General features: G+C 36.3%; 1 pseudogene; it reads right to left on the bottom strand.

The window, feature by feature from the left end:
* Window positions 1–7305: 7305 nt before the first annotated feature.
* Window positions 7306–8053, bottom strand: LOC110597412 (olfactory receptor 2L13-like; annotated as a pseudogene).
* Window positions 8054–25309: the final 17256 nt, after the last annotated feature.

The raw sequence follows: 25309 nt of genomic DNA, 5'->3' as shown, positions 1-25309 counted from the left end.
TAAATCCTGCCTCCCTTTGACCCGATAACAACCCTTCTGAAACCTCAGCAGCACCTCATAAATTCTGATGTTAGGATTTGAATTTATTCCCTACTTTGTTTTTTTTTCTTTTTTTTATTGGTTGTTCAAAACATTACAAAGCTCTTGACATATCATATTTCATACATTAGATTCAAGTGGGTTATGAACTCCCATTTTTACCCCAAATACAGATTGCAGAATCACATTCGTTACACATCTACATTTTTACATAATGCCTTATTAGTAACTGTTGTATTCTGCTACCTTTCCTATCCTCTACTATCCCCCCCCCTCCCATCTTCTCTCTACCCCATCTACCATAATTCATTTCTCTCCTTGTTTATTTTACCATTTCCCTCACAACCTCTTGTATGTAATTTTGTATAACAATGAGGGTCTCCCTCCATTTCCATGCAATTTCTCTTTTCTCTCCCTTTCCCTTTCACCTCATGTCTCTGTTTAATGTTAATCTTTTCTTCCTGCTCTTCCTCCCTGCTCTGTTCTTAGTTGCTCTCATTATATCAAAGAAGACATTTGGTATTTGTTTTTTAGGGATTGGCTAGCTTCACTAAGCATAATCTGCTCTAGTGCCATCCATTTCCCTGCAAATTCCATGATTTTGTCATTTTTTATTGCAAAGTAATACTCCATGGTGTATAAATGCCACATTTTTTTTTTTATCCATTCATCTATTGAAGGACATCTGGGTTGGTTCCACAGTCTAGCTATTGTGAATATCATCAATGCAGATCACTGACCTGCTATCTGCCTTTGTATTATGCTTGTCAAAATCTTGTTAACTATAAGTTCTCAAGATACCTCCCCTTTGCAACTTTTTGTGCTATAAAACCTGTAAAGGTAAAATTTCTAAGCTGACTCTAAGCTGCAAGAGTCTGAGTTAAAGTGTAAAAGACTGGGGATTGTAAGGTTTCTAAATTGAAAGGCTTGGGCTAAAAATAATAATAATAGGCCAGGTATTGTTAAAATTCCTCTGCTACCCCCAGAACCTGTAATCTCTGTAGCTGTTAGAACAATACCTGAACTGCCCAGTAAATATTTCCATTGATTCCCTGGTTGTTCATTAGCTAAGGGCTCCAAATAGCTCAGACGTAAGCATCCAGGCCACAAAACCAATCAGTTTAAATGTGTACCCCACTCAGGGGTGACCAATCACCTCTGCCCAGACTGTTCCCCGCCAATAGATGTACTAATCATGGCTCAGGGTTGTTGTTCAATTTTCCCGCGCCTCAAGATGATTTGTTCTGATGTATGCAAAGCCCCCCACCCTCTCCAAAAAGTGTACTTAAGCTCTGCTTGACCTCTGCTCAGGGCTCTCTGGGCTGCTCTCCCTTCCTGAGTGAGCCTTGAGCCCCAGCATGCTGGTTCAATAAAACCTCCCCCTGCAATTGCATGAGGCTGGTCTCTTGTGTGGTCTCTCCCTCTGACGCTCTGCTGGACCCTTACAAACCTTGTTCCTGAAGAGCTGGGGGGCTGCTCTCTAGCCCATGTTAAGAGAGACAGCCACTGATAAGCTCTCTTTGTGTACACAAATACAAGTTTGCTTTAATTGATTTAAAATTGGAGTCCGTGGTCTTTTCTTTGCATCAGGGTTCAACAGAGGGACAGTCACACTCACTTCTTCCTGGGGTTGAACTCTTCACATACTCTTCCTGTGGCCTCCAGGACCTACTTGTCCTCAGGATGTAGGTGATGTGATTGCACATTGGGAGTGATAATGGTGTAGAAGGCAGCTAGATTCTCATCCTCTGCTGATAAGCCAAGACTCCTGGGCCTGAAGAAGCCAGAATTAGATAGGCAGATAAGCAAGGATCAGATCCAGAGAATGGAGAGATTGAAATGTTAATTCCTTCAGAGCCCTTCCCCCTCCTCTTATCAATCATCTGCCTCTGCTCCAAGGGATTGTCACTCCATACAGGGAGTTGTTAATTACACCCCCTTCCTGACTGAATCACTCCTCCCTGGCCCCTCTAGCCCACCTGTTCCCACTTTAAGATTATAGCTATCTCAAGGAACCTGCAAGCTAGGACAGGAAAGAGTAACCCCACAGGAAAATACCCTCTACCCCAGACCACAAGGCAACTCAGAGGCTACCTAGGGATACTGGATACTATAGGCTTTAGATTTCTGGGAATGGGGAAATGGCTAAGCCTTTTTATAGCCTCATTAAAGGAACTCTACACCAAGTAATAACTGCCCTGATATGGGAACCAAAACATTGTAAAAGTTTTCAGACATTGAAAAGGGGACTTACTTCAAGATCTTGTGCTCAACCTACCTATGAAGCAAAATTTAACCTGTTTGTCACTGAGAGAGGAGAAATAGCCCTAGGAATGTCACACAAGAGAATGGACCTACTCAACAGACAGTAGCTTATCTCAGTAAGAAGCTTAACATAGTAGCTTTGGTCTCAAAAATAATGGAAACTAAGGTATCATAATTTTTGACATCCAGACCTGTGGGTTACCAACTAGCAAAAATGGTTAAAATGTCTTGGGCATGAGGTTTCTGCTCAGAACAGTGGTTTTCCTGAGCTTTTTCCAGATCTTAGCCAGGACTTACATTGAAATGTAAATGGGAGAAGACTGCAGGTTTAGTAGGAGACTAATCTGAGGCCCAAGGGGGGGAGAGGAAGAATGTCTTTTACCTGAACTTTTACTAGACTAAACCAAAAAGTTAATTGTACAGTAATTTACTAAAATTGTTACCAGCCGTGTCTTTTTTTTTTTTTGTAGGAGTCTTGATTTTTCTTAGATTCTGTATTTTTTTAGCTCATAATTTTGATTCTACAAACCTAAAATAAAGCTTTTTCTGATCAGTCCTATATTTTATTCAACCAAAAAGGTTTTTAAAAATTTATTTATTCATTTATTTAAACATTTATAACATCATCATGGAGATTCACCTTGGGAAATCTACAAGGCCTTCCCTTTTGGTTGTGTGCATACTGTGTATTGTGTTTTCTGTCCACATGTGTGTGCATCCATACATTATGAATAGATAGATAGAGTGCTCATAAATTTTTAAAAAAGGATCCAAATACCTTAATTCACATGATTTAAGAAGGTTCAGTTTAGATTGAGTAAACAAATAAAAGTAAAGATATCTTTGAAATTACTTAACCCACAAGTCTCTCTAGTTGTTCAAGGAACTAATAAAGTATTGATATTTATAAAAGTTAAATATCCATTGTTTCTGGGACTTTTCTTCAACAAGGGAGAGATGGCTAATACTGGTCAATACACTTGTCTGATATTTTGGTAAAAATAAGTAAGTTAATTTTGAGTTGGGATTTCTCATAAATGTGTTTGTTAGACATCTGATTAACTTACAAGGTTACAATGTAAACTGTTGAATTATAACATCAAGTACTCTTAAGTCCTTAAATTCCATTGAGTAGCATTATTGGTGTTTTTACAAATTGAAAAATAAGAAAAGAGTTTAAAATTGCTTTGTCATCACTGAAAACAAAGTTACTAACAGTTTAAAATTGCAACAGATATAATTCTATATAAGGGAACATTGTGTATGTTTTCATAACATAGTAAACAGTTATGATTCTGTATACAAACGGGCCCAAAAATTCCAACTGTGTTTTTAATTAGAGTACTATCAATAATGTAAAGTATTTCTTCTCATTAAAATGGAGTCTAAATTCAGAAATTTACAAGGATTGTTTCAAAATGTGAACAGAAAAGGGGGTTAACAGATGGGAAAGAGATATTAAAAGGTTCTAGATATGAAAACTTTATTCAATAGAAGGAAAAGTAGGTGTTATGGGGTAAGAAAGTCATCATTTGATTAAATAAAGAAAAAGAGTTAAAGTAAGTGATAAAGAACATCTATGTAAATAAAGAGCAAATTTCAACAAGTTTGTATGATACTAAGTTGGTTATTTACATATATGGAACAATAATTCAAAGCTATTTAAGTTTTTTCCCTAAGGTCAAATGTTGATACACTAAAGATTAATCTATATGTTAAAGTGACAAGAAATTTCTTAAAATATTAATTTACTAACATGGTGTCTGTTAAGTTTTATTTTTTAGAACATCTAATTTTAAAGAAATTAAGATTTATACAACTGTGGTTAAACAACTGTTATTTTGGAATATTGCATTTTTACAAAGTCTAGATTTTTCTTTAAAAGTTAACTTAGTTAATATAAAAACATCAATGTAATTGTAGTGCTATTACTCCTCTTTGTATAGTAACTGTGTTCATATCTTCCAGATATACAAGTGTTTAATGTAGAAGAATTATATATATATGCATATACATATATCAAGCTTGTGTTCTCCAAATTAAAGTTGTATGGTAATTTTAGACTTATAAGGATTACAAATTTTATTGGGGATTTATTTATATCATTTACTGATCCATAACTGGACTTGTTAACTTTTACACTGGTGTAAAATTTCAATATAGTTTGAAGTAAATGAGAGCCTAATCAATAAAATCATTTGCTACTTCTCTACAAAAAAGGTTAAAAGCTCTCAGCTTTTCTTTCATTTACTTTTAAATGTAATATATTGTGCTAGCTAAAATTCATGTGGACTCAAAAAAACAATATATGTAAACTTTATAAAATGATATTTAAAAAGCAAAAATCAGCTTCAAAACTACAACACTTTACTTAAGATTTATAAAGAGCCCACCTTACCTGAGATAAGGCTCTGCCCACTCACCTTATTACACAGCAGAATGACTCCAAAGTAGGCCACACTTCATTCAGTTAATTGAAATTGTGTTAAAAGGATTGATTTTTGTTGTAAGAATTACTGTGGTCTCAAACAGGTGATTGTTAGATCAGGCACCAGTGATCAAAATGAAGCAGATTAAATGCAGCTGAACAAGGTTTTATTGAGATTCACTCCTGGGCAAGACCCTCCAGTTCAACAGAGCAGGTCTAGGGGAATCATGCCCAGGCTCAGCCAGATTGGAATTTTATTGAGGGTAGGGCAGGAAGGGAGGAATTGGGACAGGAAAGAGAGGTTGTTCAAGTCCCTTGTCCTCCTGGGGTTGGTTAAGGAATCTTGCTGAGATCTGTGTCCTTCCAGGATTGATCAGGAGACCCTGCTGATTGACAGGTGGTCATAGGAGGCATCATCACTGTGTGTCTATTGGCATCTGATTGGTTGTTCTTTCACACACACAGGTTGCCTGATGCTTTTGTTCCCTTAGCCACCTCAAATTGACCTAAAAAGGATATAATGTATAACTCAGCAAAAATTCAAGGTAGCTATTACATGAACTAAATATGTTTTTACATTTGTTAATTTCATTTTGCATTCTCTTTATAAATGGTGTAACTGTTGCCTTTTAATATTTTGCAGAGGTATTGCTTCAAGAACACACAACCTGGATTAATTTAAGATAATAAACCACACCCACAGGACACATAGGAAAATACAGACCCCAATTAATAAAAGGGGTCAATGACTGTAAGATTATAGACATTGAAGTTAAAGCCCAGTACTCTTACTTTAAGATGGGTGAAACTGACTTGCTGGATGTTTAAGATGAGGACTTAAAAATTAGAGTTAAATTAAAAGGGCCAAGAAATCCAATATTTGGCTCTTGCATTCTAAATCAGTCTGAATCCAGGGAACAAGGGAACTTCTCTGAAGAGCTTTGCAACTCTGGGCCACACAACCTCCTGATCAGGGAGATTAATGTGACCACTGGAGAACAAAAAGCCAATTGGTGCACTTGCTATGAAGAGGAGGAGGGTCATTGGAGAAGGTAGACATCTATAATACTTCCAAGGGAACTCACATGGTCAGCAAGAATGTGAACCATTCTAGCACAAATGGCACTAACAGAGATAAGAAGCTGCTCTCAAGATTCACAATAGTGACTCCCATGGAAACTCACCTGACTCTTAACAGTAGATAGGAAGTAAATTTTGACCAGCATGATTTTGAATACCTAGCAAAAACAGTTAAACCAAAACACAGCCATTTCTTGGCATTAAAAAAAAAAAAAGAAAGTTAAATGTAACTTAAGATATATACACTTGTGTTACCCCCAAGAATAAGTAAAACTTGAAGCTACAAAAGATTATAAGAGATTCTTAGGAAGAATGCCTAATAACTATCACAATAAATTACCAGAGTCAGAAGTTTTTAATTAGTTTAAGGCCTATATTTATTCCTAACCTACACAGGTAAGCTTAATAGATCCCTTTATTTCTGTTACTTAGGGATAGTATGATTATCTAGCCCTAAGTAACAGAAATAAAGAGATCTCTACTAAACATAGAAGTCATACAAGTAGAAAGACTTTACAAAATTAAATGACATTAAGTAACTTAACTACATCTTAAAAGGGTAAACCTCTGTGACATTAAAAGTTAAATGTTGTGCTTTAATTCCTGATAACAGACAATGTTAAATATTTACATTCCCAAATAAAGGCCTTGTTCTCTCCAGTCTAGTTATGGAGACAACCTAACCCTCAAACCTCTGGGTGAAAGACATTCTATTATTTTCATGATATTCATTGACATGTTCTAGATGTTGCAACATTTATTTTGTATTAATCTCATTTTAGTACTCATGTATTTTTGTTTATCTTTTATAGAAGCACCTGCCCTGAAATAACTTTACAAACTATTCTTTCCCAAACAGACTTCAATTCAACCTGACTTGTAAAAGGAAACTTCAAACTGCTTGTGGCATCTCACATTGTCCCTTTCAGCTCCAAGCAGCCAGATGATCATTGTCCCTTTTCCTCACAGCAGTAAGAAGTTTCTAAAATTAGAGGGGAAAATGAAGCCAGAATTCGGAATATAGGCAAGAGTCAGATATACAGGATGGAGGAATTGAAATGTTAATTCCCACAGGGCCCTTTATCCAACCTTATGGAGAACCTGACCCTGTTTCAACCTATTGCTAAGGTAACCTATCCCAGAAATTGTCACTCCCTACAGGGAGTTACTAATTACATACCCTTCTTGCCCAGATCACTCTTCCATGGCCCCTCCAGACTGGCGTCCCACCTTTTGGCCACCCCACCAAGCATTTCCTGGGCCTAGTCACATACACAAGAAGGAAAAAGGGGAAGAGAGTAGAACAAAGGAAGCCTAAGACACATAAAAAGAAAAAACACCCTTACTTCTTGCCATACCAGGATACCAGCTATAGCCCCCTTCTCCCTCCTGAAGAAGTCTGTTACCAGCTTTTTAAGTAAACCCTGCTTTATATTCTTGTCTTGGAGCGCTTCTCTAATGTTATAATTCAACATGTGAAGGAGCAGAACGCATCACTTATAACTGGCAGTATCACTGAGATAAGTGTAAGCAAAAGGTGTATGGTAAAGTGCCACCAGAGTTAAATGTGTGGCACATGTGGTGAAGTCCTTTCTCCTTCCCTCTTTTGAATGCATATGGAAGACAGCAAAAAGGACCCATCCACAGGACACAGTGATTCCAAGGAAAGGAACAAGGAGAAATAGGCTTGTGCTCACAAACACTATGTGTCATAGACCCAGGTGTCCCCACAGGCCAGGGGCAACATGGCAGGAACTTCACAGAAGAAATGATTGATGACCCTGGACCTGCAGTAAGGAAGATGAAGGGCATAAAATCATCTTCCCATGCATCATGTTACTCACATGTATAGGATGGTGGAGGGGAAAACAGATGGCCACAAAGTAGTCATAGACCGTGGAGGCCAGGATTAAATCTTCTGAGCTGGCCATGATCCAGAATAAGAAGCTTTGCACACCAGAGCCTAGGAAAGAGTTGCTCTTCTGGCCAGAGAGGAAGTTGATGGCCATCTTGGGGACCGTGGAGGAGATGTACATCAGGTCCATGAGGGAGAGCTGGCTGAGGAGAAAGTACATGGGGGTGTGGAGCCGGGGTCCAAATGAGGGCAGTCATTCCTGAGTTCCCCAAACAGGCGAGAACAAACACAAAGATGATCAGGAGCAAGAGAAGTAGGCCAGTTTGGTTTTAGGGTAACAACCCCAACAAAATGAAATCATTAGAAGTTTGGTTCTCTTTCTCCATAAAAATGCACTGCTTGAATAAAAATGAATTTTAAAAACTAAGTAATAAATATGACAAAATAAGAGAATAAAGGAAATTTAGTTTATTAGCATTTGTTTAGAACAAATGGTTAATCCTACAGAGCTTTTGTTAAATGAATTTTTATATAAGTATCTGTATTACTCAGATAACAAATGTGTAATAGTAGCTTATATGATTTTATCTCTTTCCCCATTTTTAATTGGTGTGTTACAGTTGTACAGAATGTACAGTTGTACATTTGTTGTTAAATATTTGTTTAAACACATAGTATAACCATAGGATATGGCTGATATCACTCTCTAGAACTTCTCCCTGCCCTCTCTGCCTCTCTCACCTTGGTCCCTTTCTTCTACTGATCTCCCTATGATTTTTATGAGATTCCCATTCATTCCTCTGTCTTTCATTTCCTTTTTCTTCTATACCTTCCACATATGAGAGAAAACATATGACTTTTGAACTTCTCAGTTTTTTTTTTTCACTTCACATAATGGTCTCCAGAGCTATCCATTTTCCTTCAATTGACATAGGTTACTTATTCTAAGGATGAATAAAAGTATATTTTATTTGTATATGTATATTTTATTTGCTTATTTTTATTTGTATATGTACCACATTTTCTTTATCCATTCACCCATTGATGGAAACCAAGGCTGGTTCTATAGTTTGAGAATTGTGAATTGTACTGCCATAAACCTGGGTATGCATGTATCAAAGTAGTATAAAGACTTTAATTTTTCAGGCTAAATACCAAGGAGTGGAACAGCTGAGTCATATGGTGTAGTTCCATGCCTATCCTTTTGAGGAACATCCATACTGATTTCCATTGTGTTTTACTAATTTATAATCCCCAAATATGAAAGTTTTCCTTTTCTGCCACATCTTCTCTATCATTTATTATTATTTATATTCTTGATGACTGTAATTCTGAGTTGCATGATGTAAAAGATCACAGTGTAGTTTTGAATTGCATTTTTCTAATTGTTAATGATACAGAATAGAGGACACAGAGACAAAGACAGACACCTATAGTCATTCAATCCCTGACAAAGATGCCAAAAACATACATTGGAAATAAGACAGGTTTTTTAAAAACTGGTGATAGAAAAACTTATTATTCATATGTAGAAAAATAAACCTTTATTCCTCACAGTACTTGAAAGTGAACCCAAAATGGATCTAAGATCTAGGAATCAGACCAAAAACTGAAGCTTCTAGAAGAAAACATAGGGTCAACACTCCAGCATACAGGCACAGGCAATGACTTCTCAATAGGACCCCTAAAGCTGAGAAAATAATGCCCAGAGTCCATAAATGGCATGCCATCAAATCAAAACCTTTCTGCACAGAAAAAGAAACAATAAGGAATGTGAAGACAGAGCCTACAGAATGGGAGAAAATCTTTGTTAGGTACTCTTTTGAAAGAAGCTTAATATCTAGAATATATAAATAACTCACGAAATTTTTGGCAAAAAGTGAAATAGCTTAATTAACAAGTGAGCAAATGAATAAAACAGATACTTTTGAAAAGAAGAAACACAAATGTCCAACAAATATGGGGAAAACTATCAATTGATTTTGATATTTGAATTGAGTATTACTTTTCTAGTTCTCTCTGGTCCCCATCTCAACTTCAAATATAATGAAATAACTGGGGGAGTCCTTCCTCAACACTGCTGGGCAGGAGCATTCCTCAGGACTATGAAGGAGTCTTAGCACCTGAGGAAGCAAGGATCCCTGCATTCCCACCACCTCAACTTAACACTGCATTTTTACCATAGATATGGCCTGTTTGGCTCAGAAGATTTCTTGTAGTTGACACTACGTACTTCATGACCTTGCCTTTCACATCTTTGGTTTCTCGTTTTCCTTCCCCACTGGCACTACTGCAGCTGAGTAAGCCAAGGTCTTCTCCCAGGTGCTGTGCTGCTCACCTCCTAAACAGAAGCTTCTCTGCTGGTCCTAAAGGTTGGTCACCATCCAAAGCATTATTCTTGAACTGAAAAGGTATCATGTGACCCATAAGCACCACCCTAATTATAACATTTTCTTTGGACATTGTCTTCTAATGAGGTTTCCATTTATGGATAACTTTACAATATATTTTTTTTTTATCAAACATAGGTTTTCAGTACATTTTCATTTTCTTTTTCTAAGTAAATTACATATATCAAGTTGACAGACTAAATCATTTACAAGGTTTTTATTCTATTTTCACAATGACAAGCTAGAACTAGAACATGGGTGTTGATAATGGAAACACAGACACACTTTCTTCTGTGTATAGGTGAAATTTGAAGATAACATAACTTAAATGAACTTTTCTTCACATTACCACATTTACTTTAATATGAATTTAGTCATTAAGGTTTTTATTTCCCATGTTTCAAGTAGAATTTGTGGATGGAAAGAATAAATTCTCAAATACAGGCATGTCTGGGAACACACTTTGACATCACATTTCTAATCATTCCATGATATCACATTTCATAACTGGTGAATGATTTACTGTGTATGTTGTAAGTTATTCAATGCAATTTGTGTAATTATTAATGTCCTCTAAAAGATCATGCCTAATTACAAGCTTCAGACCTGGTCAAGGTGCATGGATCATAGGATGCTTGTTTCTCTCCCTGTCCTGCAGTTTAGTGTTACAAGCTGCAGTCAGGAGCTGTCTCTGCTGCTGAGCTGTTCACCTAGGAAGGAACCTGAGCAGAGGTGGCTTCCTGAATGTAGCTTACACAGGTGTTTCCTTTCTGGCTATTGTTTTTTCCCTCTCATTTATTCTCTCATCTATGCACATATTCTGATTCTGACATTCATTATATTTCCAAAATATGTTTGTGACTTCTTCAGTGTCAGTTTGATTGTCTGGTTTATACATTTGTGCCCTTCTATCCTAAAGAAATACAGAGGCCACATTCTATCCCACATATTAGTTTGAGTAGTTAACCTGGATTATTGATTTTTAACAGAAATAAACAACAATTAAGATTGCATTTTTATTATTCATATTTAGTAACTTAAAATCAACTCCTACTTTCTGCTACTGTGAGAAACATGAATAAGTTTGTGATGGAGAGCTTATGATTAAAAAATGGGAATGTATTTTGGAGTTGTCTGGTAGAAACATACTAAGTGTGACAAGTGTATAACCAGGAACCCAGCAGAGCACAGACAGAGCCACTGGGCAGAAAGACAGACAAGATCCAGGCTCCTCTGCTTCCACCACTGACAGCAACAAACACTCATGACTCACCAAGAAGATGAACACAAGATCACCAGCACTGAGATCCACTCATCCACTCAGTAAGTGCTCAGGGTTCCTGCCTAATGGCCATGCTGCCCTCGGTGGACTGGCTTCTGTGGCTACAACACATGAGATTCCATGACCTGCAGTTAAAATTTAGAGTGTGGATACACAGCAGTTCATATGGGAAAGAGGAATCAAACAGGAAAAAAGGACAGAGGGAGATGTGGGCAGCAGCATTGAAGAAGCCACTTTGAGGAGGTGCTGCTGGGGCTCTCAGGCTCTGGACCACTCTGCCCAGACTGAAGAGCAGGACCAGCCCTGGAGGGAGTCTTCCTGGGTCATCAGGGTAGCAGCAGAAACCAGAGGGCTCTGGAAGCTTCAGACTTCAGGGCAATTGTGAAGGGAGGGATGATGACTCAGACTCTTCCCTGGACCAGATGAGAGGCAAATGGGTGTGGCATGGAGTCATGTCATCTTCTGCAGCTCACACAGCAGGCTCTGGTTGAGGAGAGAGGTGTGAGGAGGAGCCCAGGGCAGAGACTGGGCAGTGGGCAATGAGGACAGTTGGGGCTACCCTGGGTTTAGCATAGGAACCCAAGTATGCCAGGGACCCCTGAGGCCTGGGCACCTCAGTACAGCTGGGTGTATTTTAAGGACAAGGTGGGACCCATTGAATTCTGTCTCTGTTCACTGGCTCAGGAGCTATTAAATAACAGGCTTTCAGCAGATCTGATGATTAACTGAACCAACTATTAGTCTCCAAAGTAAATTAGTAATATAGACCAAACTAACGAAATCTGACTAGAACATTTTATAAATTAGTGTTTACCATGCATAGCCCAGAAACTAGGGCACTTTCTCCTTTATTGAGTCCAGTTTTAATTTCAGAGTAAGAAAGGAGCCAGCAGGCCTGGAAGTGCCACTCCCTGATCACACAGTCTCCTATAAGTTTATGACTTCCACGAAGTAGCCATTTTGAAGAGAGCCTCTGTTGACAATTATATTCTCTGCTATTTGATTATAATTCAGTGTTATAAAATTGTTTAATGATAATTACTGCAATAATTATTTTTCTGTTGAACCAGTGACACAAAGAAAAGGCCACTGACTTCAATTTTAAACAAAATTAAAGCAAGCACACATTGTGTACACAAGAGAGCTGGCTGGCCGGCAACTGTCTCACACAAAAGTCAGGCCGATCTAAGGGCATAGGGCTTTTTATAACCAAAATTTACAAAGACAACTATCTTGGGAAACTTACAACTAACTTGTTTCTGGCAAGTGTAATACTAGGGAAGATAGCAAGTTAGAGCTCTACATGGCTTAACATTTCAAGGTAGGGAGTGAATTGAGAGTCCAACATCAGAATTTATGAAGGGCCTCTAAGGTTTTAGGGAGGGTTGTTATCTGCTCAAGAAGAGCCAGGCATGGGTGAGTTCAGAGCATAGGCAGGATTTCCAAAAAAGTTTAAACATCAGATTATGGTCAGGAAAAATAGAAATCCTAGTATTTTATAGAAATGAACCTTTTATGACTTTGTGATGAGATGGCTCCCAATCTGAAGATGGAATTAGGATGGGTTTATCATTTTCCAAAATTGAGAACTTTTCTCTTTTCAGGTAATGGATTAAAAAAACCATTTACTTTGAGTGCCTTAATATCTTGGATTTGAAGTTGGTATAATCTGGGACAATGGAATTTGTCCTGAGGGTCTGTTTTTATTGATGATAAGCAAGTTTTTTTTTTTTTTATCAGAGATGAGACTTATTTTCATGCCCCAGAATTACATAAAACACCACCCTTTAGTTACATTATAACTTGGAGAATATTGTTTCTGTGGCTACATGTTGTGTCAAAGATTAATGTCTCCTTTAATCGTCCTTAAAAACAATGCTCAATGATGTAGTAAAAAAAAAAACCCAAACAGACAAGCAAAACCTCATTTGACAGGTCCTAGCAGGTGTAAGTGAAGCAAGAGTAGAAACACAAGTTATGTTACAATGTTTACAAGTAATGCACACTTTTAAAAGTATTACAGACAGTCATCTCAAAAACAATGAGCAAACAGTCGAGCCTCTGCTAACTCAGTCCCAGCAACCTCAGGTGAGAGCTGTGGAGAAGGAGTAAGAGAGCTGTGTGTGTCCAGCACATAGCGGGGCCTGAAGTGGTGTCCCTCTTCCCTCTTCCTCCCATACCTCAAGCATGAAGGAGACTCAAACCCAGGGAACTGCATTATCCCAATTAAGATTAATTACTAGTTTGTTAAAAATTAGTAAGGGAGTGTCCAGCACCTGGAGTGCCAATATCTTCCAGGGTAGTGGCCAAGTAAAATAGGCACAACCAAAATAGGAAGTTTATCTACATTGAACTCTTTTGTAGACAGTCCTATAATCCTATAATCCTAGAAAGCATCACACTGTGGGATTTTAAAACCCACATCACTTCATTTAACTTTTTTTTTTTTTTTGTACTGGGGATGAACCCAGAGGTGCTTAAACATCGTGTACATTCCCAGAACTTTTTATTTATTTATTTATTTTTATTTTGCTGATGAGCAGAAAGGAATACTTTGTGATTTCAGCATAAACATGATGACTAGAGGTGGGAGCAGTGAGGCTGAACGCTCATTCAGCCTCACTGCTCCCACCTTTAGCCATCATGTTTATACTGAAATCACAAAACCTTTCTTTCACCTTGTGCATTGTCCCCTAGTTTATTGTTTTGTTCATACATCTTCCTTTGCTGTTACCTTGTTCAAGTGGAAACAATAAAACATTCCTCACTTCCTTGAGGCAGGGCCTACAAGAGGAACAGAAAGATGAGCTGTTGCACCTGGTGTAGATACTTCCTGCAGCAAGCCTTGCATGTCCTCCTCCTCTAATTGATCCCCAATGTCCAAGCCCAAGGGACAGAAGCCTCGGCTATTCCACCTGTCTTTGCTGACTTGGAGATAAACTCAGTTCAAATTTAGAGCAAATTCACCAACCTGCTCAGCTTCTGCAGCTCTGGCCTGATGCCCAGAATTAGTCTCAGGAGGGAGACACCCAGCTATTCCAGAACAGGATGGAGAGCTTTAAGTGTTAGATAATGGTGATTTGAATTCCTTTGCTTGTAAATTAGAGACAAAAGTTTCAACCACACATAGGAATCACTTATAATTCTTCTGCTTGATGATAGCTACACTAGCAGCAGGAACAATTACTTTCTATAGTCTGCTTAGTTTTCAGAGGAAATTGTTGAAGATTGTGACTAAGTTAATTTATGCTAAGACAAATAAATTGTTCTATTTGAACAAAGGTAGATCATGGTTTTGTGATAATAATAACACAGAAATTCTACTAACATGGAAATTTTGATTTAAATAAATTGTGATAAAAATAAAGTTTAAGATTCAGGTAAATAAATCTATACTACAAGATCCACCGCTGACTAGGAGACTGACTTGTGATAAACATTTAAAATATTAGTTTATTGACAAATCACTAGAACAAAACTAATTTTAAGGACATTCTGAGAACTAAATGGAATTATGCATGCCAAATGTTTGTAGAGTATCAGCTGCAGAGGTGAGCATGGAGAGACGTGAGGGTCTGTTATTATCTTATTAACTCCAGAGACTGATAAAATAGAGAGGTGTGCATTCAAGTTATCTTGGGTACTTGATTTGTCCCAGAGCCTATTACTATATCATTCGATGACAACATTAGTTAATGATATTGTACTTAATAAATATTAGTAATTCATATTATGGAAATATAATAAAGTACAAAACTTTAAAAAATGAGTTCAAATTTCAGGAGTGCATGTTATAAATATATATATTTTTTAATATTATTTTTGCTCATCTTTTGCAAGTACCTTCTGCCTCCTCATGTGCAGAGTGGTGCCCACTGTTCCTACTGAAGAACTCCAGTTCACCTAAGCCCACTTCAGCCTATTTCCCTGGCTGCACAATTCACACAGAAGAACAAAACATGGCTGGAGAAAGGTGCAAGCTATGACAACAAATCTTAGTTTGAATTTATGAACACAAATATCATACTGGTCATTTTGGAATGGCACAAAACATTCTCACTCTAAAATCTAGTAGTTCATGCCTTTTCCAAACTCCAACACCCATCCACATTCCCTTGCCGTAACTTGGAAAGGAATGAATTTGGTAAGAAAGTATGGTACGAGTTCAAATCTACTGCCATTAAATGGATTGCCTTCCTTCTCTCTGGAACCACAAGCTCAGCCTTCTCTCCAGTGAAAGTGCGGGAAGTGGCCCTTTTCTAGCCTAAGTTCACAATCATCTTCTCCAAAGGCATCATTTCTTCTGTTGTCTTTCCTTTCCATTTTTTTTCTCATCTAGACCAGCCTTATAAGCATGTATACAATTTTGTTAAAACAAAGTGGGTGTATGAAATTTAATCATACTCTTTAAACCAATGTAAAATTCAAAAAACCCTGATATGAGATTGAGGATTTTTTCTGTTGGTAGAGATGGTAGCTACTCATTATAAAGGTGGTTGATGTGGGTATTATGGATAAAGGGTATACCAGCTCTCCCTCCAGCCCCTTGCTCATCACTTCATGGGCCCTTTAAAAGTGGCTATGGGAGCTTAGACAGAGTCAGTGCAGGAGCTAATCAGCATAAGCTTGGTCTTGCTGGGGATAACTTTTTAAATTATTATTAATATCGTCATTATTATAATTGAGACATAATGTCAATATGCTTCAGGGATCCTATAGGATAATCTGATATATTTACATAAGGCATAATGAGTAAATCAGGGCAACAAACTCTTTCAACCACTCAAACATTAATCTGTCCAGAGTGTTGGGAAGCTTCATCCTCTTCTAGACATTTTTAAACATGCCATCTGTCACTGTAGCCAGCACTTACCCTACTGACTAGAGAAAATCAGAAACTATTCATCCTCCTCCTGTGTTTGTGCCCTTCTCTCACTTCTCTTTCTCTCTACTCCCCACTGTTTTTCTATTTTTACCAATTTACCCTGTTTATCTACAAGATCAACTTTTTAATTTCCACAAATGTGTGATAATATATCATATTTGTCCTTCAGCCAGTTTATTTCACTTAATGACTAGCAGTACCAAACAGAGTGGGGCAAAAGACAAAATTCCATTCCTTTTGTATCTTAAAAATGTTCTATTGTTAATATATATCATTTTCTTTAATGTTGAAAGTTTTTTTTTTTTTAATTAGTGTTTCTGATGGCTAATCTGAATTGTCAGCTGGACTAGATTAAGAGATGCCTAAGTTTAAAAGGATTCTGTGTGTCTCCTTGAGACTGTTCCTAGCAATGATTGGCACTGTGGGACAGCAAACTGAATTGGAGACCCACACTAAGAGGTTGGAGCCTTGAGTGGAACAACCCCGTAGGCTGGAGTCTTAGATGGAACAAAAGTGGGAAGCACAGCAAAGCACAGTCGATGCAAGCTTGCTACTTCTTGGATGGACTGGTGATTGCTACTGTGATGGCCTGAGGACACCAGACTCCAGGTCCTTCATGCTTACAAAGCAGTCTCTGCCCAGTGACACTTCAGGGAGTTTCCATGCCTTCAGTCCTGGACTGGGAAATAACCACAGGGTGAATAAAGGGGCCCACTGGATCCACTGTGAGATGGACCTTGGCCAAAACTCCTTTGGTCAGCGGACATTCACAAGTCCCCCCCCCCTTTTTTTACAGGACAGCTAAAATAACAAGTTTGATCTCCCAGAATCAATATCAAGTAAGAGACTGTATCTAGCTGTCCCATAAAGATCTTTATCACTGACTTTTGACCCATGCACAGTTACCCTGGTTAAGGCCTTTGGTGCCTTTGGGAAAGAATGGGAGAAAAATTAACAGTAAAGCCTGGAGTCTCAGAAGAGATTTTGGACTTGGACTTCTGGTAATGCTTGAACTGTCAAGACTATGGGGAGTCTTGGAAATGGACTAAATATATTTTGCAGCATGAGATGAGCATGAGCTTTGGGAGGCCACAGATCGAATGTTATGATTTCAATATTAGTTGTACCCCAGAAAACTCATTTGTGACAAAATTTATGAGAATGTATAAGAAATGTGATTGGGTTATGACAGCCCTAACATAACATGTGAATTAATCCCCTGAGAAGATTTACTGATTAGTAAGTGAAGGCAAGCAGGGTAAAGTGGAGTCTGTTGGTCATTGCCCATATAGACTGGCCCATAAAATTTACCCCTTTTCTAGAAACAATGAAGCCCTTGATTTGTCTTTGAAATTAAGTAAGGAGTTATAATGGCCATTCATGTACATTAACTCAACTGATAAAATGTGTTGCTTTAACAGCTCAGTCCTTATAACATAGTCTAAGCAAGAGAAAAAAAAATGGGATTAACTTTTTTTTTTTTTTTACTCAAACTAGCCTCCATTTTGCAATTCAACCCAATTGTCTATCTATCTCTTATTTTTTTCTCTAATTTTTGGGACTTCCTATTGCTATAAGGAAAAGGGCATTGACCACTCTTGCTGCTTAAAGCTGAAAGTGGGTGACATGGAGTGAAGCAAGCAGTTTGGAGTCCCTTTTTAGAAATTGGTTCAGTTAAGGGGTCCATGGTAAAAGTCTGGTTCAGGAGGAACAGGTTGTAAATTCACCTGGGGGTAAGTGTTTCTATGAGAGAAATAAAAAGACATGATCACTGAAATGAGATTAATTGTTGCAGCATCTGGAACATGCTAATGGATATCATGAAGATAATAGAAATCAATAAGCTCTCACTAGGAGGTGAGAGAACTGAGAGGTTGTCTCCTTAATAAGGCCTAACGAAGTCTAATGAGACCTTTATTTGGGAATGTAAACCTTTAAAATTGTCAAAGTTATTAGGAGTGTAAAGACAACATTTAGCTAAGTTACTTAGGGATACATAATCATACTAGCAAACATTGATTAAGCTGTGTAGGAGGTTAATAAGATCTTTAGGCCTTAAAATGACTAAAATCTTCTAATTCTAGAAATTTCTCTTATAGTTATCACACACTCATCTCTAAGAATTTCTTTCTTTTTTTTTTTTTTGCCTCTAGTCTTACTTATTCCTGAGGGGCTAACACACATGTACATCTTAAGTTACATTAAAATAAATATATTTTTTTAATGCCTAGAAACGGCTGCGTTTGGTTTAACTGTTTTTGCTAGATGTTTAAGATCATCAAGTTGGCTTTGTTCTCATTTGTTGTTAAAAGTCAACTGAGTCCCCTTGGGTACACTTTTGGGAAACTTGTGAGCAGCCTTTTAGCCCCACCAGTGCCATCTGCTCTAGTATGGCTCTAGGTCTTGCTGACCACATGGCTTCATTGGAAGCATCAGGAATGTCTTCCCTTTATGATGACCCTCCTATTTTGTAGTATGTACACTGATTGGCTTTCTTTTTAGAGTCCCAGCAGTCTCCCTGATTCAGAGGTCTTGTGACCCAGAGTTCCAGAGCTCTTCCCCTTGCTCCCTGGGTTTAAGCTTACTCAGAGGGCAAGAGACACATATTGGTTTTCTTGGGCCCTTTATTTTTATTTTTAAGCCTTAGTCTTAACCATCTTGCAAAGCAGTATTACCAGTCTTAAACTAAGAGTATTGGGCTTAAAGTTTAATGTTTATAAATTCATAGTTATTTTTCCCCCTTTATTTACTATTTATTTATACTTGATGGCTTAATATCTCAAATTAATTATGTGTTCTTGAAGCAGAACCTCTGCAAAACATTAACAGGCAACAGTTGTAAGGAAAATAAAATGTGAAATTAACAAGAGTAAAAACATATATAGTTTGTGTAGTAGCTATCTTGAATTTGGCTGAGTTATACATTATACCTCCTGTTTGAGATCACCGTAATATTTATAACAAAAATATGACCTACTTTGGAGTCATTCTAACATGTAGTAAGGAGAAAGGTAGAGTCTTATCTCAGATAAGGCATGACTTCCTACAATCTTAGATTAAGTGTCATAGATCTAAAGCTGACTTTTGTGTCTTTTTTGATATCATTTAATAAAGTTTACATATATTTTTCGTGAGTGTATATGATGTTAGCTAACACAACACAACATTACATCTAAAACATGAACCAAATAAAGGCTGAGAGCCCCCAACTTCTCTCTTGTGTGAAAAAGGTGGCAAAATGTTTTACAATATTAACCTTTACATAGATAAAGCTCTCATTATCTTTTATAAATACATTTATATTTTTATCATCAGTGTAACATAAGGTTTAGGTTTGGTTTGGTTAGAAAACATCAAGTAATATAAATAAATCCCCAATAAAATTTGCCATCTTTATAAGTCTAAAATTACCATTGCAGACAACTCTAGTTTGGAGAACACCAGCTTGATTAAAATGTTCCTTTAAACATTTTACTTTTAATTATTTGTATACCTGAAAGATATGAACATATTTAATATAGAAAGAAGAGTAATAATACCATAATTACATTTTTTTGGTGTGTGTGTGTGTGTGTTGCTGGAGATTAAATCCAGGTCCTTGTGCATGAAAGGTAAGCATTCTACCAACTGAGCTGCATCCAGAGCCCCCTATATTGATGTCTTTAAATTAAACAAGTTTAGATTTTAAAGAAAAATTTAGACTCTGTAATGTAGTACAATACTCAGAAATAACAGTTGCTGTTTAACCAGAATTGTACAAACCTTAATTTCTTTAAGACTAGTTGTTCTAGAGCATAAAACTTACCAAACAAAATGTTGGAAGTGAATTAATGTTTTAAAAAATCTTTGTCATTTTAACATAGAGATAAAATTTTGGTTTATATCATTATATTAATATTTGACATTAGGAAAAAACTTTAAATAGCTTAACTGTTTGTGTTTCTTATTTGTAACCAATTTAATTACATTAAAATCTTTTAAAATAGACCATTTATTTATATAGACTTTTATATTACTGAATTAGACCCACTTGTTGTTTACACTCTGAGATAACACTTATGAATTCTCAAATTTAGAGAATTTTTTTAATTTTAATAAAATAAACTATTTCATGTTATTTATAGTAATTTAATTGAAATGTACTTGAAACCTTTGGTATGTACATAGAAATATGCCTGCTGAGACTTTTAACTATTAGTAACATTGCTTTTAGTGATGACACAAAGTAATCTTAAACCCTTTTTTAAATAAAAGCACCAATTATGTTTAAATATATTACCCTATGGATTTAAGAAGTTAAGAGTTCTTTATTTTATATTTAGTAGCATTTTAACTCTGTAGATTAATTATATTTATGATCAGTCCCATATATGTCAAATACAATTTACTTATTTTTAAAAACTACAGTATCAGATAAGTGCATTTAACAGCATTAGTAATTTTTTTCTATTAAAGAGAGAAATCCTAGAAACAATGAATATTAAACATTTTATAGACATTAATATTTTATTAACAACTGTTTAACCACCTAGAAAAGCTTGTGAGTTAGTAACTTTTAAAAACATCTTTATTTTATTTGTTTACTCAACTTAAATTAATTTTTCAATCATGTGAACCAAAGATATTTGTATCCATTTTTTAAATTTTAATTTATGAGCTCATATGCTTATTTTGGTACCAAACATATGTAGACATGACAGTACACGTTGACTGACAATACATAGTGTACATACACAAAACAAACAGTCAAAGCCTTGTAAATTATGTTCTTTAAAAAAAAAAAACTATTAGATTGAGAGCTAACCCTTGTAATTTGACTCTGAATAAATCAGAGTGTAAAAAAAAAAAACTTTGTAATTGGATAAAATAGGTCTGAATGGTTTCTTTGGGACAGCCCCTCAGGTTGGGGTCCTGATCTACATTGGTTTTTCTGGTCTCTTGGATAGTGTCCACTAAAATCTTAGCCTGGCATTTTGAAAAATCTTTATCAGTTGGACTGTCACAATTAAAAATCTTTAGGGTTACCTCTAATAGTTGGAAGTTACACATGCAAAACTGTAAATTTTTGTGACTATCTGGGTTTGAGAGACAAAAGACAAAATTTGTAGACAAAATTACACTTTTACATATTTTAGTAATGGTAATCCTATACAATTCTCTAATTCTAATCTGCCCTTTATAGGAACTGACATCATCTATTCTGCTGGCTACTGGCCAACTTCCTAAATGAAGGCCTACGGATCAATAAGATTCAGGAAACATAATACAATTGTTCAGTTGGACAACAGATATTTTAGATCAGGAACAACTTCTTTGTATAGTCTGGTCAGATTCCAGAGGAACTTGTTGGTATTTCTGAGTATGTTAATTTATGCTATGACAAGATACTTTCTTCAATTTGAAGGAGGTAGAAAATTGATTCATGAAAATATAATGCAGTCATCAGTTCTACTAAAGTGGAAAGTAGACTCAGAGGTCTTTTGATAAAGTGGGGACTTAGAATTAGAGAGAGGCATCCAGATGTCCAGATCTCCCATGACTGGGACACTGAATTGGCACAATTATGTCCTTAGTTTGTTGCCAGACTGGCAAAACAAGACTAATTGAAGGGTCGTTCTGGGAACTAACTGGAGGTATGCATGACCAAGATCTGCAAAATATCTGTTGAAGGAGTAGAAATGAATAGACATGACAATCTCTTATTGTCTTACTAAACTACAGATGGGCAAACCAGAGAAGTGATGTTACATGTTGAGTTGTTTTGGATCCTTAGCTGTGAACTGGAGACTCTTATCATAGGAGATAAGAATCAGGACACTGTACCCATACATATTAATGAACCATTAGATAAAAATATGATGAAGCACAAAACTTAACCAATGAGGTTCACTGCTTTAAATTTCAGAGGTAAATCAATTATAAATCCACAGAGATTTGTTTTTTTTTTATTACCATTGTTCATCTTTGTGAATACCCCCTATCTCCTGTTTATGCAGAGTTGTACTCATTGTGTTGAAACCAGCTAATCTCCACTTTCAGGCTATTACCAGAACTACAAAATCTATATGGAATAATAAAATTGCCAGAAGAAGAGCGCAAGTCATGATGATGGATCTAAATTCAAATTTAGGAACACAAATCTCATATTTGTGTTTTTGGCCTGTCACAGGCCAAAATCTAGCCTTGTCCAAACTCCATCCCCTTTTCAATAGCTGGAAAGTGCTGGAAGTGGACCTGCTCTTGTGGAAAGCCATTCTTCTGCTTTGGCAAGGTGCCCATCTCTCATCTCTTCATCTCTTTCCATTTTCTCTCAGCTAGATCATTCTCAGAGGCATTTAAACATATATTTTTTGATAAAAAAGTATGGATATATGTAATTTAATATTATTCTTTGAGCCAATGTAAAAATGAAGACTCTGGAATTAAGTTGAGCTTCCTTTGCTTTGGAGATGGAAGTTTTCATCATAAGGTGAAGGTATAGTAGTTGATACCTGTTTTCTTAGAGGACTTGGTACAGGGCTAGGAAATCAGTTGAAATCCTAATTGACTCACCGCAAAAATGTGACCTGCTGCTTTTTTTCCAGCTTTAAAAAAATCTATTCATATCCTGTATATTAGGAATTTTAATCAAAATGTGCCTTGGAGAGGATGTTTTTTTTATATTGCCTATTTGGGTTCTAAATGTCTCTTGTGTTTGAATTTCTACCTCATTCTTAAGATTTATAAATTTTAAAATCTTATTTCATTAAGAAATTTATGCAATCATTTTGTTTGTATTTCAGAGTATCCTTCTCTGTATTTCTCAAATTTCATCTCTAATATTATCTTAATATTGAACATTTTGTCCCTGGTCTCTTAACATATTTTCTTCATTTTCAACTTTATTTTCAAGTTTATATGCTTTGTCTTAAAGGCCTGAGAATCTGTCTTCAGTGTGGTTTAATCTACTAGTGATGCTTTCAACAGAATTCAGTAATCCCAGCAACAGCCAGGATCCCTGCATCCTGAACTCCTACACACCACAGAATCAGGCAACAGACATTATCTGCAACTTCTGACCAGCCACCTTTAGTGACAAATTAGAAGCAGCTGGTGGGAAGTTCATGGCAACCAGGGGAGTGGCCCATGTGTCCCAGCACCTCCTGGGATACCCAAAGCCAAAGAATGATGGACATCTCCTAAAGGTCCCAAATACTGAAGAAAGCCCAATCAAAACTCAAGAATTTTCTTCATTTGGGCACAGTTTATTATAAATAGCTCTAACAGTGATTGTCAACAGCTCAACTTGGATTATGTATATATCAGTTTTCATTTTCATTTGGTGATTGTTGACTTGATAGCCAACATTGTGTCCTCAATCCTTTTGATTGTGGTTCTTCTATTTTTAATTTTGAGTTAGGGTTTGAATCTCAGGGTGCTAACCACAGAGCCACATCCTCACATCCTCAGCACTGCTTTTTTTTTTTTTTGCTTTTTTTTTTTTGAGACTAGGTCTTCTACATTGCTCAGGGTTTCACTAAGTTGTTGACCCTGGCTTTGAACTTGCAATCCTCCTTCCTAAGCCTCCCAAGCTGCTGGGATTACAGATGTGCCCAGATCTCTTATAATATTTAAATCTTTAATTGGAATCATCCTCTGTGTGAGTGTGGTTTTCCTAGATCAGATTCACATACATTCCTCTTACCTTTCTTTTCCTCTTACAATCACCTGCTACTGTCTCAAATTCCCTTAATCATCTTTTTCTTCTTTTTTACCTTGGTGTGTACTATTCTTAAATACCTTTTATTTCTTTTTATTTTCTTCTTTTGACCTGTTTTTTTCTCTTTCCATTTTTAGTTCCTATATTAAGTTATATCAATTTTACTATATTTAATAACTAACTTTTTAACATATTCCATCTCTGTATCACAAGTTCATACTTGAATTGGAGAAACTGTGAAGAACAGTGTTGACTTTTTCATTTTTCATGCATTTGAATAGTGTCTGGCTATACTTTGAAGAGATGGTAGTAAATACGGTTTTGTGGCTTTTGTCAGAGAGGTGCTGATACAGGGAACAGCAAAGGAGATAAAACATGAATATTCAGATATTCACCAAGTACAGGACTTTGAAGAGAAAGAAGCTCATAAAATGGTCACTTACATTGGGCTGGGGATGTGGCTCAAGTGGTAGCATGCTCGCTTGGCATGCATGTGGCCCGGGTTTGATCCTCAGCACCACATACAACAAAGATGTTGTGTCTGCCGAAAACTAAAAAACAAATATTAAAATTCTCTCTCTCTCTTTAAAAAATTAAAATGGCATTTCCATAAAAGAAGCAGTGATGATTACCTCAAAAAATGGGTAGATGCTCAAACAATTTTAAAAAGCAAGGGAATAACCACCCCATTATAGCCCATAACACTATGACTTCAACAACTGACTACAGTGATACCACAGTCGATAAATTGTTGGGGAAAGAATTTAGAAAATTTATAGTTATAATGTGCAAAGAGCTTGAAGAAGAAGTAACAAATTAAATTAGAGAGAAAATTCAGGAACTAAAGACCATTTCAATAAGGTGATTGAGATTCTGAAAAAGAGCCAAACAGAAATCATAGAAATAAGATAAAATGAATCCAATTAAAACTTTAATGAAAAGCATCACCAGTAGATTATACTAATTAAAGGTTGATTTTTCAGGATTTAAAGGCAAAGTTTAAAATCTGAAAGTAAAGTCAAATAGAAAGAAAAGATATTAAGAGATCATGATAAAATCTGGGATAACATCAAGAGAACAAATTTAAGAATAACTGGAATCATTGAAGTCTCTGAAATAAACTAAAGGAATAAACAATCTTTTCTATGAAATCACATTAGAAAAACTTCCAAATTTTAGGAATGAGATGGAGATCCAAATACAAGAAGCACACAGGACTAAAAATAGGCAAGATTAATTAAGAAAATCCTCTCCAAGGCACATCATGGTAAACACAACTAAGATACAGAGTTTTAAAAGCTGAAAGAGAAAAACAAGAGGTTGTTCACATATCAAACGATCTCTCAACTCAGACTTAAAAAGCCAGGAGGGGTTGGAATAATATAT

Source organism: Ictidomys tridecemlineatus, unplaced genomic scaffold (genome assembly GCF_052094955.1).
Source record: "Ictidomys tridecemlineatus isolate mIctTri1 unplaced genomic scaffold, mIctTri1.hap1 Scaffold_161, whole genome shotgun sequence".
Taxonomy (NCBI): domain Eukaryota; kingdom Metazoa; phylum Chordata; class Mammalia; order Rodentia; family Sciuridae; genus Ictidomys; species Ictidomys tridecemlineatus.
The sequence above is the reverse complement of the archived record's forward strand: the minus strand, read 5'-3'. Positions and strand labels throughout refer to the sequence as shown.